The sequence below is a fragment of the Tamandua tetradactyla genome, chromosome 18 (genome assembly GCF_023851605.1).
Source record: "Tamandua tetradactyla isolate mTamTet1 chromosome 18, mTamTet1.pri, whole genome shotgun sequence".
Lineage (NCBI taxonomy): Eukaryota > Metazoa > Chordata > Mammalia > Pilosa > Myrmecophagidae > Tamandua > Tamandua tetradactyla.
This window is the reverse complement of record NC_135344.1, coordinates 8550533-8566068: the sequence shown is the minus strand read 5'-3', so window position 1 is coordinate 8566068 and position 15536 is coordinate 8550533. Positions and strand designations below refer to the sequence as shown.

General features: G+C 44.7%; 1 protein-coding gene across 2 annotated transcripts in view; it reads right to left on the bottom strand.

Moving 5' to 3' along the window:
- Positions 1-3831: 3831 nt before the first annotated feature.
- FBXO15 (F-box protein 15) overlaps positions 3832-15536 on the bottom strand; it is a 248681-nt gene continuing 236976 nt past the window's right edge. The window contains exons 10-11 of one of the 2 annotated variants that reach the window (XR_013165030.1): positions 4812-4980; positions 3832-4001 (exon numbers count right to left, since the gene is read on the bottom strand). The gene's annotated coding sequence lies outside the window, so the exon portion shown is untranslated. The remainder of the gene's footprint in view (positions 4002-4811; positions 4981-15536) is intronic. The other variant, XR_013165032.1, reaches the window with a different exon arrangement.

The following is a 15536-nucleotide window of genomic DNA, read 5'->3' as shown; positions in this document are numbered from 1 at the left end:
CCATCCATGGGCTTACAGAATGCCTTATCCATTGTCATGGTATTCCACATAGCATTGCTTCAGATCAAGGAACACACTTCACAGCAAATGAAGTGTGGGAATGGGCGCATGCTCATGGAATTCTCTGGTCTTACCATGTTCCCCATCATCCAGAAGCAGCTGGATTGATAGAACTGTGGAATGGCCTTTTGAAAACTCAATTACAGTGCCAACTAGGTGGCAAAAACTTGAAAGGCTGGGGTAATGTTCTCCAGGAAGCTGTGTATGCTCTGAATCAGCGTCCACTGTATGGTGCTGTTTCTCCCATAGCCAGGATCCATGGGTCCAGGAACCAAGGGGTGGAAATGGGTGTGGTACCACTCACTATTACCCCTAGTGATCCACTAGGAAAAGTTTTGCTTCCTGTCCCTGCTACCCTGAGTTCTGCTGGTCTACAGGTTTTAGTTCCAAAACGGGGTGTGCTTCCTCCAGGAGAAACAATAGTGATACCACTGAACTGGCAGTTAAGATTGCCACCTGGTCACTTTAGGTTACTTATGCCTCTGGATCAACAAGCCAAGAAGGGGATTACATTATTGCCTGGGGTAATTGACCCTGACTATCAGAAGGAAGTAGGGCTGCAACTACATAATGGAGGTAAAGAGAAAGTTTTCTTGGAATATAGGAGTTCCCCTAGGGCGTCTATTAGTACTACCATGCCCTGTGATTAAAATCAATGGAAAACTGCAACAACACAATCCAGGCAGGAAAATGGCTCTGAAACTTCAGGAATGAAGGTTTGGGTCACCCCACCAGGCAAAGAACCACGGCCAGCTGAAGTGCTTGCTGAGGGTAAAGGGAACATGGAATGGGTACTGGAAGAAGGTAGTGATAAATATGAACATCGACCACGTGATCAGTTACAGAAACGAGGACTGTAATGCTGTTTTGTTCATGTTGTACTATTTAAATTGTAAGATATCAAGTGTAAGAATGAATGTTGCCTAAGGATTTGTACCCTATTCTGGAGAGATTTAATGTGTTTCCAGTTATATGCAGGACAGTTGAGTATTGTCAGGTAAAAAAAAAAATGTGTGCTTATTTGTTTTCATTTGGAAATTAAGTATGGTTTAAGGTGATATATATAGGTGCCAAGTTGACAAGGGGTGGACTGTCATGGTTAGGGACACGTGTCTACTTGGCCAAGTTGTGGTACCTGTTTATCTGATTGGGCAAGTGCTGGCCTGTCTGTTGCAATCAGGACATTTCATAGATTAGGTGATGATCACATCAGCTGCATCCACAGCTGATTCCATTTGTAATCAGCCAAAGGGGAGTGTCTTCTGCAATTACTGATGCTAAATCTAATCATGGGAAGCCTTTTAAGGAGGACTCAAAGGAGACAGGTTCCATTCCTGCTTTGGCTGGTGAGCCTCTCCTGTGGAGTTCATCCAGATCATCCATCGGAGTCATCAGCTTCGCAGCCTGCCCTGTGGATTTTGGACTCTGCGTTCCTGCGGTCACGTGAGACACTTTTATAAATTTTATATTTGCAAGTGTTCCCTGTTGATTGTGTTTCTCTAGAGAACCCTAACTAATACACACACCTACAAGGCCTCTCAGGCTTTACCCTTGCCTCATGCCTGCTTCACCTGCTTTTTGCACAGACTCAGAATGGGCTGCCCTCAGCCCATGGCAAAGTGCCGGCCCCCATCATCTGTCCACACTGCCTCCACTGACCTTGGGAGAGTAGAGTTGATGGCCAAGCCAAAACTGATTTCAGCCCAGGTCTCACTCAAAGTCAGCAATGCTAATTGCTATGGCAGCATGATCCCAGCTCTCATTTTGCACAACACAAACCCAACATGCCTTTTAGTATAGGGGTGTCCTTCACTTCTGTGGCATTTAGACCTCCACAAGCAGAGGCAAGCCCAGGGAGGAAACCAGAACTAAAACCACTCACCACTAGGACACCTCCTCTTATCAAAATTGCCATTATCACCAGGTATTTTAGAAAGCTCTCCAATTCTAGCTAAACAATGGAGATTTTACTCACCTCCTACAATCACGTGACATAGGTTCACTTTGTTCCCACTGTAAAGGTGAGAGATTTGAATACCACACTGGTCAAACTGCATTCCCAAAGCGCTCAGGCAAATTAGAGAAACTAATCCTGAGTGCGCTGTATAGTCCGGGAATCCTGCTTTCTTTCTGGCTTGATGCTTCAAAATCTGGATTCAAGAAATCCTTCACTTAAAGTTAAACAATGGAGTTTTAAAAGGAGTTTTTTTTTTGGTTTAGTTACAATTCCTTTATTGTCCCTCTTACCTTCCTCCTAGTTACTACCTTCAGTGTCATCAAAGAATGAGAAGGAAAGTATACAATAAGTGTACCAGAGAACCACAGTTAGTAATAAGAAAATATTGGAGACTAGAACATCTCACACACACACTCACACACACACAATAGGCTACATAGTAATTGATAGTTAAAAGCCACTTACTGCAAGTGGCTTCACATGACCTCTACTCTACAGCAACACCATAAGTTGGGTGAAGCACCTGTGATTTTTTTTCCCATGGTAGGGTAGAGAAGCCTAAGGCTGAAAAGTGCAGTGACTTGCTCAGGAACACACTTATTAGTAGAGGTGGGGCAAGAACTAGTGGGATCCCCAAAAGGGAGCTACTGGATAGGAAAGACAGAAGCTAAAGCCTATGATCTCCAAGATCCCCCCAGGCCTTCCAATCAGGCTCTGCACCCCTACAATGGACTATATCCCACTTTACTGGCCTCTCTGCCCAGCATTCTTTCCATGACACTACGGGAGCCTCCAGGATGCCCTCCTCTTCTAACTCTTCATTCCAACTCTGACTGCCAAGAGTAGGCACTGCAGACCTGATCCCATCTCTACCGAAGAGCTTTATCTCAATGTCGGCTGTGAGCCTTTCTTCTTCATTGTCCCAACTCCCACTCTGGCTGCTTGTGACACTGCTCCATCGTCAGCCCGAGCTGCCCCCACCCGCACCGTGGGCCCATCAACCCCCCTACCCCGGCACCAAGGTCTGTTGGCCACATCACCTCCACATCAACTTGCTCTGGACATAACAACCCAGCAGCCCAGGTACAATGAATATGTTAACTGCGGGCAGGATTCAGAGGGTGTTTGCACATTTTGATCTCCAAAAACAGCATTCTAAGACCAATTTAAACATCAACGATAGATAACTGAATAGAATGATTTCCAGCTTCTGCCAACTATTATGATTTATCTTTTAAATCAAATCAGACATTTCAATTGAATTCACATCTAGGATTAACTTGCCTGTCCCTCCTCAAATTCTTTAAATCTCTGTCAGAAAACCCTACGCTGTTTAAATCTTTAAATCAAAACATTGTTGACTTTTAAACACCTGAAGCTAAAATAAGCCCTGAAGAATTCAGAAAAAACTCTGGCAGCATATAGCTTAGGCTTAGTTTTCCTTGAATCATCCAAGTTTTTCTTTAAATTATCAACTTGCTTTTCTTCAGAGTCTTTGCAATACATTTTCTGGGGAAAAACCCTAAGCTATAAATTCAGATTTATTAAGGTTTATACCCAAATCTCTGGCAAACACACTTACACACACAAAGAGAAATCCATAATCATGTTGAAATTCTTAGGGGAGGTTTTAATAAAAGTTTTTAAACTTGATACTAATATATTTATATACACATTTAATATTCTAAAATGCATTATATAATTGGACATGCATTCAACTATTTGCAATAAATGTTACTTTAACTTTAGTTTCAGTCATCTTGGTGACAATAAGATTATGAAACAATTTCTAAGAATGTAATGCTTTCCTTACTCAGATAATTTCTTTGGGGTAATTAGATTATTCAATATTACTTTTAATCTTCCTTTACTCCTAGGCATTTAGATTACCATATTTCTTTGATTGTAGAATCATTTCATTCTCTGTTCTCAAAAGCAGGATTGCATCAAGCATCTCTCTGAATCCAAAGGCCTAGAACAGTGCCTGCCATAAGGTAGATGCTCAGTTAATAAATATTTGTTAAATAAAGAAACCATTTTAATGAACTACTCATTTTCTGGAGAAAATAAGAAGCTATTCAACCAAAACCCTATAATAAAAGACCTTGTCTTTTTTTTTTTTTTGCATGGGCAGGCTCCAAGAATCAAACCCGGGTCTCCAGCATGGCAGGCAAGAATTCTGCCACTGAGCCACCATCACACCACCCATCTATAATAAAAGATCTTTAAATCACTTTCATGATACATATATGAAATTATACCTTTAATAAAAATATTTAGATATGAAACATATGCCAACTTACCTGGTTTACATGTTTAGATGATAGTGATTAGTAAAAAATTATTTTTGTGTGTTTGGGATATATTGTCTCATGCTTCAAAATTTTCAATCTTCAAATTCACAACCAACCACTGAGGAGACTGAAAATCTAGAGGTATGTGAAAGCACTGAATTTGTAGAGTTAGTGGTTTTGTGGTAGCTGAAGAGATCACCTTTTCAATATTGAAGATATAATCCTCAGAAAACAATAGCTACATTGGTTTTGAAATGTGGGGGTTGTCTTTACACAATTTGGCTTTTGTATTTTTAATGTTTGCCCAGTGGTACGGAAGAGGCATGCACAGCTGAGTTGCCTCCCTGACTGGTAAAGCCACAGTGATGTCTTCTATCAGTGAGGGAAGAGATGGGAACTTCCAGAAATGCCAACCCTCACACTGAAGAACTGTCTACACCTTACTGGGACGAGTAACCTATAGCATAAACATAGTGTCTTTGATGAGTGTCTCCTCTTACCTTCTCGTCGCCGTGCCTGAGTGTTCATTGCAGAAATATTTTCAAAAGAAGCCACGTATTGCCAATTATGGTATGAAATTGCTGATGAACACTGAAGGTCTAATGTATTCATTTAAATGTGTGACTGGCCAATCACTGTCCTCCCATCTCACCACACTGAGCCCAGATCCTATAAAGAGATAAAGGGCATTTCATTTCACTCTTGAATGATTTCTTTGGTCATCCAAGAAATGGACGAGCTCTCTGGAAGGAGACTGCAGCCCATCCTCTCAGGAAGAACAGGGCATCCCAGGACTCCACCCTCTTAGAACACCTAGGCTGGCCTCTGCATTCCATCCCATCCCTCCCTCTCAGAGAAGACACGGAATTGTGGTGGCTTCCAAATAGACCCCAGATCCCTAACAGCAGCCGCACTCTCCCAGCTGCATGGTCCACACCTACCTAGACAGGCCCAGAGTCACAAAGGTCAGCCACTCCCCTGCCATGTCCTTCCAGAGCAACTCTTCTTCAACTCAGCTTAATCCAGGTAACGCTGGGAAGGTATCATCTTTTGCACATCACCCAGCATGAAATATGCAACTCAATAAATGGCACTTATTTACCTGTGTCTCCTGGTATAAGTAGACCAGCCCATAGGTGCATTTGGGAAGGAAAGGACCAAAAATATGTCAGCCACCCCTTTGAGAGAAGGAACTACCCTTCATTTTCTGAAGTCCTTGATAGAAAACATCGGCAATGAAGTGGAGGAGCAAGGGCTGAAATGCTGACCCAGCATGGCCAGAGTGAGGTCAGGCATTGGGTCCCTGGTCATGGCCAACTTCACTCCAGCAAGGCAGATTTGACCACAGCGGGTGTGGGGGGACTGATGGGCGAGGTCACCACATGTGAACACATTCTCTCTAAGAAGATACACCAGATCCTTCCATAAGCATCTAGAAGTTTATTGCTGGTTCCCAGAGAATCTTCCCAGAGATACAACAGCATCCTCCTGATAGAAGGAGGACATGTATTTCAGTGGCATGCTATTGCTTTACTAACATCAGGAACTGAGAGCCATCTTCCCACAGCGATAACCTAGAACAGCATTTCCCAAAGTGTGTTCTGGCTCATGATGCATCCTCTAAAAAGAGCTACCTGGTACGGTTGTTTGAAAACACCCCCCTGGGACAATTGGAACAGACTCTGAGGGCTCTCAGGAGCACTGCCATCCTGAAACTTGTTTTACTTTGTTCAACACAGCATACGCCACATGTCTGTAACGACACAGCTCATAAAATCTGAATACTCTTAGCATCTCACAGAACTCCCTCCTGGAAATAGCTAAGAAAAGTGGCTAGAACGCCTGCAATCATTGGTCAGGAAAAAGGCATGTCATCTGCACTAACCACTAACTACAATTTAGCCTTTCCTCCAGTTATGACTGCAGGCAACCCACCTAAGTGGACAGCATCTGTGCGTGCCTTTATCACTAAGAGAAATCAATCGAATTTTCACCTTACATTACAATTGCTGCAATCTCATCTTGCCTGTGACCCATCACCTTCGTTACCAAGGCAGCAAATGCTGCCATTTAACATACTGTAAACACACAGGCTGTACACCTCAAGTTTACCTTTTAATAGTTAGATAACTGTCTTTCAGGATAATCGGTTTCCTTTGTAATGTTAGTGTTTTGTGCTTTGTAGAGCAATACTTTAGAAAGGGGTCCAGAGACTGCAGCAGATGGCCAAAGAGGCCTGTCACACAAAATCAAGAGCCCATTTTGCTTACCTTTTGTAGCTGGTGAGGCAAGTTGACCATAAGGTATATTTTCTTTAAAAGTCCATATCAAAAGCCACTCATGGAAACATGAGACAAGCAAATGGGAACAAAGTCTGTGCAGAGCTCAGCAGGCCCTGCAAGAAGGTGGGGCCATGTGCAGTGCCTGCTGGATAAGGCTAAGGGGCCACCCATCCCTGTACCCACTGCCAGGGATAAGGCTAAGGGGCCTCCCGTCCCTGCAGCCACTGCCAGGGATAAGGCTAAGGGGCCTCCCGTCCCTGCACCCACTCCCAGGGATAAGGCTAAGGGGCCTCCCGTCCCTGCACCCACTGCCAGGGATAAGGTTAAGGGGCCTCCCGTCCCTGCAGCCACTGCCAGGGATAAGGCTAAGGGGCCTCCCGTCCCTGCACCCACTCCCAGGGATAAGGCCAAGGGGCCTCCTGTCCATGCAGCCACTGCCAGGGATAAGGCCAAGGGGCCTCCCGTCCCTGCACCCACTGCCAGGGATAAGGCCAAGGGGCCTCCCGTCCCTGCAGCCACTGCCAGGGATAAGGCTAAGGGGCCTCCCGTCCCTGCACCCACTGCCAGGGATAAGGCTAAGGGGCCTCCCGTCCCTGCACCCACTGCCAGGGATAAGGCTAAGGGGCCTCCCGTCCCTGCACCCACTGCCAGGGATAAGGCTAAGGGGCCTCCCGTCCCTGCACCCACTGCCAGGGATAAGGCTAAGGGGCCTCCCGTCCCTGCACCCACTGCCAGGGATAAGGCTAAGGGGCCTCCCGTCCCTGCACCCACTGCCAGGGATAAGGCTAAGGGGCCTCCCGTCCCTGCACCCACTGCCAGGGATAAGGCTAAGGGGCCTCCCGTCCCTGCACCCACTGCCAGGGATAAGGCTAAGGGGTCACTCATCCTTACACCCACTGGCAGGGATAAGGCTAAGAGGCCTCCCATGCCCTTCACCTGCTGCTCGAAGCACCTTTTAGGTCTCAAGTTCCCACACTGGTGCCCCGCAGGCTATCACAGCTACTCAGAAAAGGAAACACACTTGAACACAGGATGGAAGGCCCTGTATAGACATGTCATTTACAGGATGGATTCCTGGCCACAAAGGACAGTGAGACTCCCAAGGATGACCCGAGAGCAAATGTTGAACACACACAATCATGGCAGCAAAACTGAGGATGCAGCCACTTCCAGGACCCGTGAGATGGCGGGGCACATGCTGAGGGGTGCTGCTTCCCTGGCGTGCCCTGAGATTCACTCCCCGTGGCCCTAGTGAGCCCAGCCTTCCAGAAGCTCAGTAGCTGAAGCTAGTACTGTCCCAAATGAGGCTGCACACCTCTGCAACCTTTTGGGGACACAGGAAGGGAAATCGTTAAGCCACGATGTTACCCGAGCACAACCACGGCGGGGAAGCAATTATCACTCAGGTCTCGCGTGGGGTTGAAAAGGCAGCCGAGAATCACAGCTATTGCATTGAACACCACCACTGGCAGAAGGAAAGAAAATTCCTCATTCCTCACCTGTATCGGTTAGGGTTCTCTAGAGAAACAGAATCAACAGGGAATGCTGGCAAATAAAAAATTTATAAGTGTCTCGCATGACCACAGGAACTCAGAGTCCAAAATCTACAGGGCAGGCTGTGAAGCCAACGATTCTGATGGAGAGTCTGAACGAACTCCACAGGAGAGGCTCACCAGCCGAGACAGGAATGGAGCCTGTCGCTTCCGAATCCTCCTTAAAAGGCTTCCAGTGATCAGATTAAGCATCACTCATTGCAGAAGACACTCCCCTTGGCTGATTACAAATGGAATCAGCTGTGGATGCAGCTGACATGCTCATGATTTAATTCTATGAAATGTCCTCATCGCAACAGACAGGCCAGCACTTGCCCAAACAGACAAACAGGTATCACCACTTGGCCAAGTTGACCCATGAACCTGACCATGACATCACCCCAAAGTATTTTTATACTTTTTGAAGATGGGTATTTTAAGTCACTAATGCCTGGGGCCCGACACTGAGCAGACCCTCTGGGGCCAGGACTCTGTCATACTATAGTTTCCCCAGAGTTTCCCCACAGTCAGGTGGAGAATCCCAGGCCTACATTACCCTTAGTTCGTTGCAGCCTCAGCTCAGGTGCGCCATGGGGCCTCAGGCCAGACACGCCCCCCAGTCCCCTGTCAGGTGTCCATACCTGCCCCGGACACAACCCCAGCCCCCCTTTCAGGTGTCCACACCTGAACTGTGGGGCCACAGGCCAGACATGCTCCCCAATTCCCCGTCAGGTGTCCACACCTGCCCGGAAGGCTCCTGCAGCTGGCTTCCCAGGCCATGTGGCTAAGCTTCCCCGCCCTGCCCAACCTGCAGTGCACTTGGCTCCAGGTGCTGGATGAGGGACACACTGTCCCCAGCACGCCATGAGGGGAGGAGCAGCATTCACTGCAGAGGGACATTTTCTGATGGAAAAAGTCTTTCTCCAAGAAGCCTGGGAAAAGAGAACCAGAGGTGGACTTGCCACGTATTAACTGGGTAACTTTGGACAAATTCCTTAACTTCTCAGAGCCCGTTTCCTGGCTTATAAAATGGGCATAGTGAAAATTACAACGTGGATTATGAGTTACGTCTCTCATAATTTGTGATTTAAAAGATTAAATATACATAGACTTGCAAATAGTAAGTAAATAAATTGTGAGATTTTTTTTCCACTCAAAAGCACTCCTCACCATTTTTATTTTGTTATAATTGAAGCCCATTTCAATGTAGTTTGTATGAAAACTGAGATCCTCTCAGCCTCCAATTCTGAAGTGGTATGAATTGGGGACCAATTCCCTACTCTCCAGGCAAAGCACCTGAACCCCAGGGGCATGGGCTGTCCCAGCCCCACAGCTCCTGTCACCCCCTTTTTTCCATATTGCTCCCAGTGCAGGCCCCAAATGAACTTGAACCTCGATTTATTTATCATTTATTTCACTAGGACACAGCAGATACGTCAAGTATAACAGAACAAGGCTTCACGATATATGCAAGTTAGAAGGAAGAAAAAGAAAATTAAGCCAATTTCATATTCTTTGTCTTTTTGTATATTACACTTCTCTCTAATTACATTTATTTACTGACTTAAAGCAAAATAATTCTCCTAACAAATATGCTTTTTCTCTAACTATATCTGCATGCGATGACTATAGAATAAAAATAAGAGTTTTCTTCTAATTTATTCTCTTATTGTCAAATGCTAATTTGCATATTTTAGAAGGCTGTTAAATGAATTAGCTAATGATTAAGTACATTTGAATTTTAAAACTAAATAATCAGTAGCAGAGGAAGCATTTCAACAATTTTCCAGTTCATGTGTCAGCCCAACAGGGCGATAAACGAGAAACTCGCATGAAGATTGGGGACGGGAAGCAGGCGCACGCAGGGTCCCCGAGCGCTGCAACGCTGCCATATGCCTTGTTTATGGAAATTACACTCATGCCCTAAGTTGGTGATGTCCACATGGGAAACAGCCAGTGCTTGGACTGCTCTACCTTCAGAAAGCCTTTTGCTCCACTCATCTCTGTGTACAAACTATCCCAAAATGTACGGGCTCAAAATGAGTATTTTATTCTGCTCACAATTTCTGCGGTAGGGAGTTCAGGAAGGGTTCGCCCAGGCAGCTCATCTCTGCAGCAGCGCGGCCAGAGGATCTGTCTCCAGGACAGTTTCTTCATTCGCAGACCTGGTGCTTCAGTGTTCCAGGGTGTCTGTCCCCCCGGTCACACACACACACACACACACACACACACACACACACGTACACACACACACACATACACACACATACACACACACACACACACACACACCTCCCAGAGCCCCTCGCAGACCTCGAGGCAATCGCCTCTGACATGCAGCCCAGAGCCCTGGAGCGAGCACCCTTCAGGCTGTGCTTAGGAGGTGGCATGGTGCCACGCTGCAGCCTCCTTTGGTTACACTCAGACTTGAGTGCAGAGTTGGAGAACTATCACCATATGTAATCTTCCGCATAACTTTAAGTCAGAGGTCCTTCACCAAAGCACGTTTGCCCCCAGGGACAGTCGGCCACTTCTGAAGACATTTTTGGTTATCATAAAGCAGGCAGGGGCAGGGGGCTACTGCTCGGCACTCAGTGGGTAGAGGCCGAGAATGTTCTGGAACACTCTACAATGCAAAGGTCAGTCTCCACAGCTGCAGTTTGTCTGACACAACATGTGAGACATTGAGAAGCCTGGGCCATGACAGGCTTCTACCTAAAAGGAGGGAGGAATTGTGGGGAAGTATCACTCTTTCTCCGGGACGGGTTTCTAAGCAGATAGAATCCATAAGAGTTGCGGCATGAGTCAATGATTTTAATTCAGGGAAAACGTTGAATCCCTGCTACATGTTTCCCGCTATGGGGAAATCAAATTTCATAAACTGGTAACTGGCCCCAGGAAGTTCACAGCCCAGGGCGAGGAGGGGAGAAGGGCAATGGGGAGTGGAGACTGCACTTTGTAAGCAAGAAGGACGGAGAGAGCGGGTGGGCCCTGGGGGGCTCCGGAGGGCAGGGATGGGCCCGAGTTCCCCCCGACCCACCGCCCAGGGCAGCCCCGGCTGCTCACGGTCCTCAGTAGATGCCCACCAAGGGGCTGAGTGGAGCCAAGGGGCTCCCTGAGGCAGGGGCAAGCTCAGAGGGCGACTGCTGGAGGGGCACAGGCCGGGGTGCCCCCTGCCCTCCAACCTGCCAGGGACCCCAAGACCCCGCTTGTCTTCTGAAGCCAAAGACATGGGACTTTTTTTATCTGTTCAGTGGAAACCATGTAGCGTGAGGTGAGAGATGCAAACAGGAGTTGGGTCTCAGCCGTGGGCTGGGAAGGAAGCTCAGGGACCACCACGCAGAGCATTTCATTCATGACTTCTCATTGTCTATTATTCGTGTAATTTTTTTTCCTATTTCTCCACAATGATAAGCTGACGAGCCCTCATAAAAGGGCAGTAAGGACAGAAAATCTGAAAATAACTTTCTCCTGATGAGCCCACGTGATGAGAAAGAGGGAAAAGAGAAGGAAGAAAACTCCAAGGGTATATTGCAAACTGGGGATATTCAGATGGGAGGGAAAAGGGCTTCCAGGTCAGAGGGGGCCACGGCCTGGGGTCTGGGATCCACGGGGAACCCCGCGGTCTGCGCTGCAGGAAGAGGCGCCTTCGTCCAGCACAGGGCAGGGCATTTACCTCCTGTTGATCCACTGGCAGGTTTCAGACCAGAATTAAGGAAAATAGGATAGGTTTTCCAATAAATTAGGAACTTCTGGGGAGAGAATTTAGATTCTTTAAGTTTGTTTAAGATTTTCAGCATAAAATACAAAACTATACATTTATTACAAGAAAATATTGGTGAATGTTTCCATAACTTGGTGAGAAAGTGCTTTCTAATTCTGATTCTAATGCAAAAGGCAGAACCATATAGAAAAAGATCGACACCTTGAGTACCTAAAACATAAAAGGTAAAATTACAATTTCTTCCCATGAAACACCACATAATTAAAAATCCAAATGCAAACTGAGGACTTCCAGGAAGATGGCAGAGCACAGCTAACTTCTCCAGGGTGGAATAACTAGAAAAGCCAAAAAACGGCCGGAACAGCAATCTCAGGGTACAAGTGGCCAGAGAGGGTTTTCATGGTATGGGAGGTCCTAGATTAAGCGACTGAGAATGCGAGTGGGTTTATTCAGTGGTGAGCGCCCCGGAAGCTGGCTGCCATGCGCGGCGGGAGCGAGTGCTGGAGGAGCTGTGCCTCACACACTCCCACTCCACCACCCGCTGGACGTCGTCTCCCAGTCCCGCAGCCAGGAGCTCCTGTGGGAACCCGAGAACCAGCAGACTTGTTTTAGCCACACACAGAGACTTGCGATGGTGCCCATTGCCTCCACCCAACCCTGAGGCAGGCAGCTGTGGGTGACTGGTCTTCAGGGAGACGGGGGGGGGGGGGGATCCCTTGGGAGAAGACGGGATGCAGAGCAGAGCCAATCTGACAACTGGGGAGTGGGACCTGATCTGGCTGCAAATTAAAACCAAGTGCCAAAGAAGGCCTTCAATGTGACCCAAGCAACTATAAAATCTTAGGCGAGCTTGGGTAATCAAATTTCAAAATAACTTATCAAGGTAATCAAATGCCAAGAAACCAGCAGAAAAGCACATGAAGATGCAATAAGGCCAAGCCAAATGACCACATTAAAAAGCCAAAGGTGACACAGAATTTGGAACAACTAATCCAAGATGAACATACAAATCTCCTAAATAACTTGAATGGTTGGCTAAAGACATAAGGGGTATCAAAACACTAGAAAAGCATAAAGAAGAATGCGAAAGAATAAATCGAAAAATAGCAGATCTTATGGAAAGAAAATATACGTTGATTAAATTAGAAACATACTAGAGACACACACAGCAGATCTGAAGAGACAGAAGAAAGAATAAAGAGACTAGAGGACAGGGCAATTGAAATTTGAATGCACAAAAACAAATAGTGAAAAAGATGGAAATTTTTGAATTGGATCTCAGGGAAATGATTAACAACATGAAGCATGCAAATATAAAAATGATCAGTATTCCATAAGGAGAAAAGAACAGTAAAGGGCTAAGAAAATTATTTGAAGAAATAATGGGAGAAAACTTCCCACCCTGTATAAAAGACATAAATATGCAAGTCAAAGACGCTCAAAGAACTTGAAATAGAATAAATCCAAATAGACTCACTCTAAGACACATGCTACTCAGACTGTCAAATGCTAAAGAGAAGGAGAGAGTCCTAAAAGCAGCAAGAGAAAATCAATCCACCACCTACAAGGGAAGCTACATAAGTCTATGCACCAATTGCACCATGAGCACCATGGAGGCAAGAAGGCAGTGGTATGATATATCTCACATTCTGAAAGAGGAAAATTGCCAGACAAAAGTTCTTTATCCAGTAAAGATGTCTTTCGAATGTGAGAGAGAGTTTAAAATTTTTACAAACAAACAAATGCTGAGAGGAATTGTTAATAAGACAACTGCCCTGCAAGGGATACTAAAGGGAATTCTATCTACTGAAAAAACAACAGGAGAGGGATGTCTGGAGGAGGGCATGGAATTGAAGACTATTAGAAAGGATTACTTAAGAAATAAAAGGAGATGAAAACATATCTGACAATAAAACCAAAGATAAAATTGTTGAATCCAGAACTGCCTTTACAGTAATAACTTTGAATGTTAATGGATTAAACTTCCCAACTAAATGATACAGACTGGAAGAATAGATTTAAAAATATGATCCATCTCTATGCTGTTTATAATAAACTCATCCTGGACCCAAGGATATAAATAGGCTGAAAGTGAAAGGATAGAAAAAGATACTCCATGCAAGTTGTAATCAAAAGAAAGCAGAGGTGGGTGGCTATAGTAATATCAGACAAAATAGAGTTTAAATGCAAAGATGTTATAAGAGATGAGGAAGGACACTGTATATCACTATATATTAAGAAAAGGGACAATTCACCAAAAAGAAATGACAATAATACATGTCTATGCTTCCAATTAAGGAGCTCCAAAGTACATAATGCAAACACCGGCAAAACTGAAAGGAGCAATGGACGTCTCTACAATAATAGTGGGAGACCTCAATACACTACTCTTTTCTACAGATAGAACAACCAGACAGAGAATCAGTAAGAAAATAGAGAACCTAACTAATGTAGTAAATGAATTAGACCTAACAGCCATATATAGATTGTTGCATCCCAAAACATCAGGATATACATTCTTCTCAAGTGCTTATGGAACATTCTCCATATGTTGGGGCCCAATACAGGTTTGAATACATTTTAGAAGGCTGAAATGATTCAAAGCACTTTCTCTGACCATAATGGAATGAAGCTGGAAATCAATAACTTCCAAAGAACCAGAACTTTCACAAATACATGGACATTAAACAACACACTTAAACAATCAGTAAGTCAAAGAAAAAATTGCATGGGGTGGTGCGATAGTGGCTCAGTGGCAGAATTCCCACCTGCCATGTCAGAGACCTGGGTTCAGTTCCTGGTGCCTGCCCATGCAAAAAAAAAAAAAAAAAAGACAGAAGAAGAAATTGCATGAGGAATCATGAAATATCTGGCAATGAATGAAAATGAGAATATAGCATTTCAAAACCAATGGGATGCAGCAAAAGCAGTTCTGAGAAGGAAATTTATAACTCTAAATGCCTGCATTAAAAAGGAAGAAAGCGCTGAAGCCTAAGACCTATGTGACCAACAGAAGAAGCTAGAGAAAGAACAGAAAATTAATCCTAAAGCAAGTAGAAGAAAAGAAATAACAAAGATTAAATAAGAAATAAGTGAAATGGGGAACAGAATAAAAGAGAATCGATAAAATCAAAAGTTGGTTCTCTGGGAATATCAACAAGACTGATAAACCCCTAGCTAGACTGACAAAGTCAAAAAGAGAGAAAGTACAAATAAACAAGTTCAGAAATGAGAGAGGGGTTATTACTATGGACCCTGAAGAAATAAAAAAAAAGATCAAAAGAGGATACTATAAACAACTGTACACCAACTAGACAACTGAGATGAAATGGACAATTTCCTAGAAACACACAAACAACCCATACTTACTAGAAAAGAAGACCTCAATAAACCAATCACAAGTACAGAGATTCCATCAGTCATCAAAAATCTTCCTACAAAGAAAAGCCCAGGGCCAGATGGTTTCACAGAGGAATTTTACCAAATATTCCTAAAAGAACACCATTCCCACTGAAACTCTTCAAAAAATTTAAAGAAAAAGGAATACTACCTAACTCATTCTATGAAAGCTAACATCGGTGTATTACCAAAACCAGGCATTACAAGAAAGGAAAACTACAGGCCAATTTTCCTAATAAATATACATGCAAAAATTTTCAACAAAATACTTGCAAATTTAATCCAATG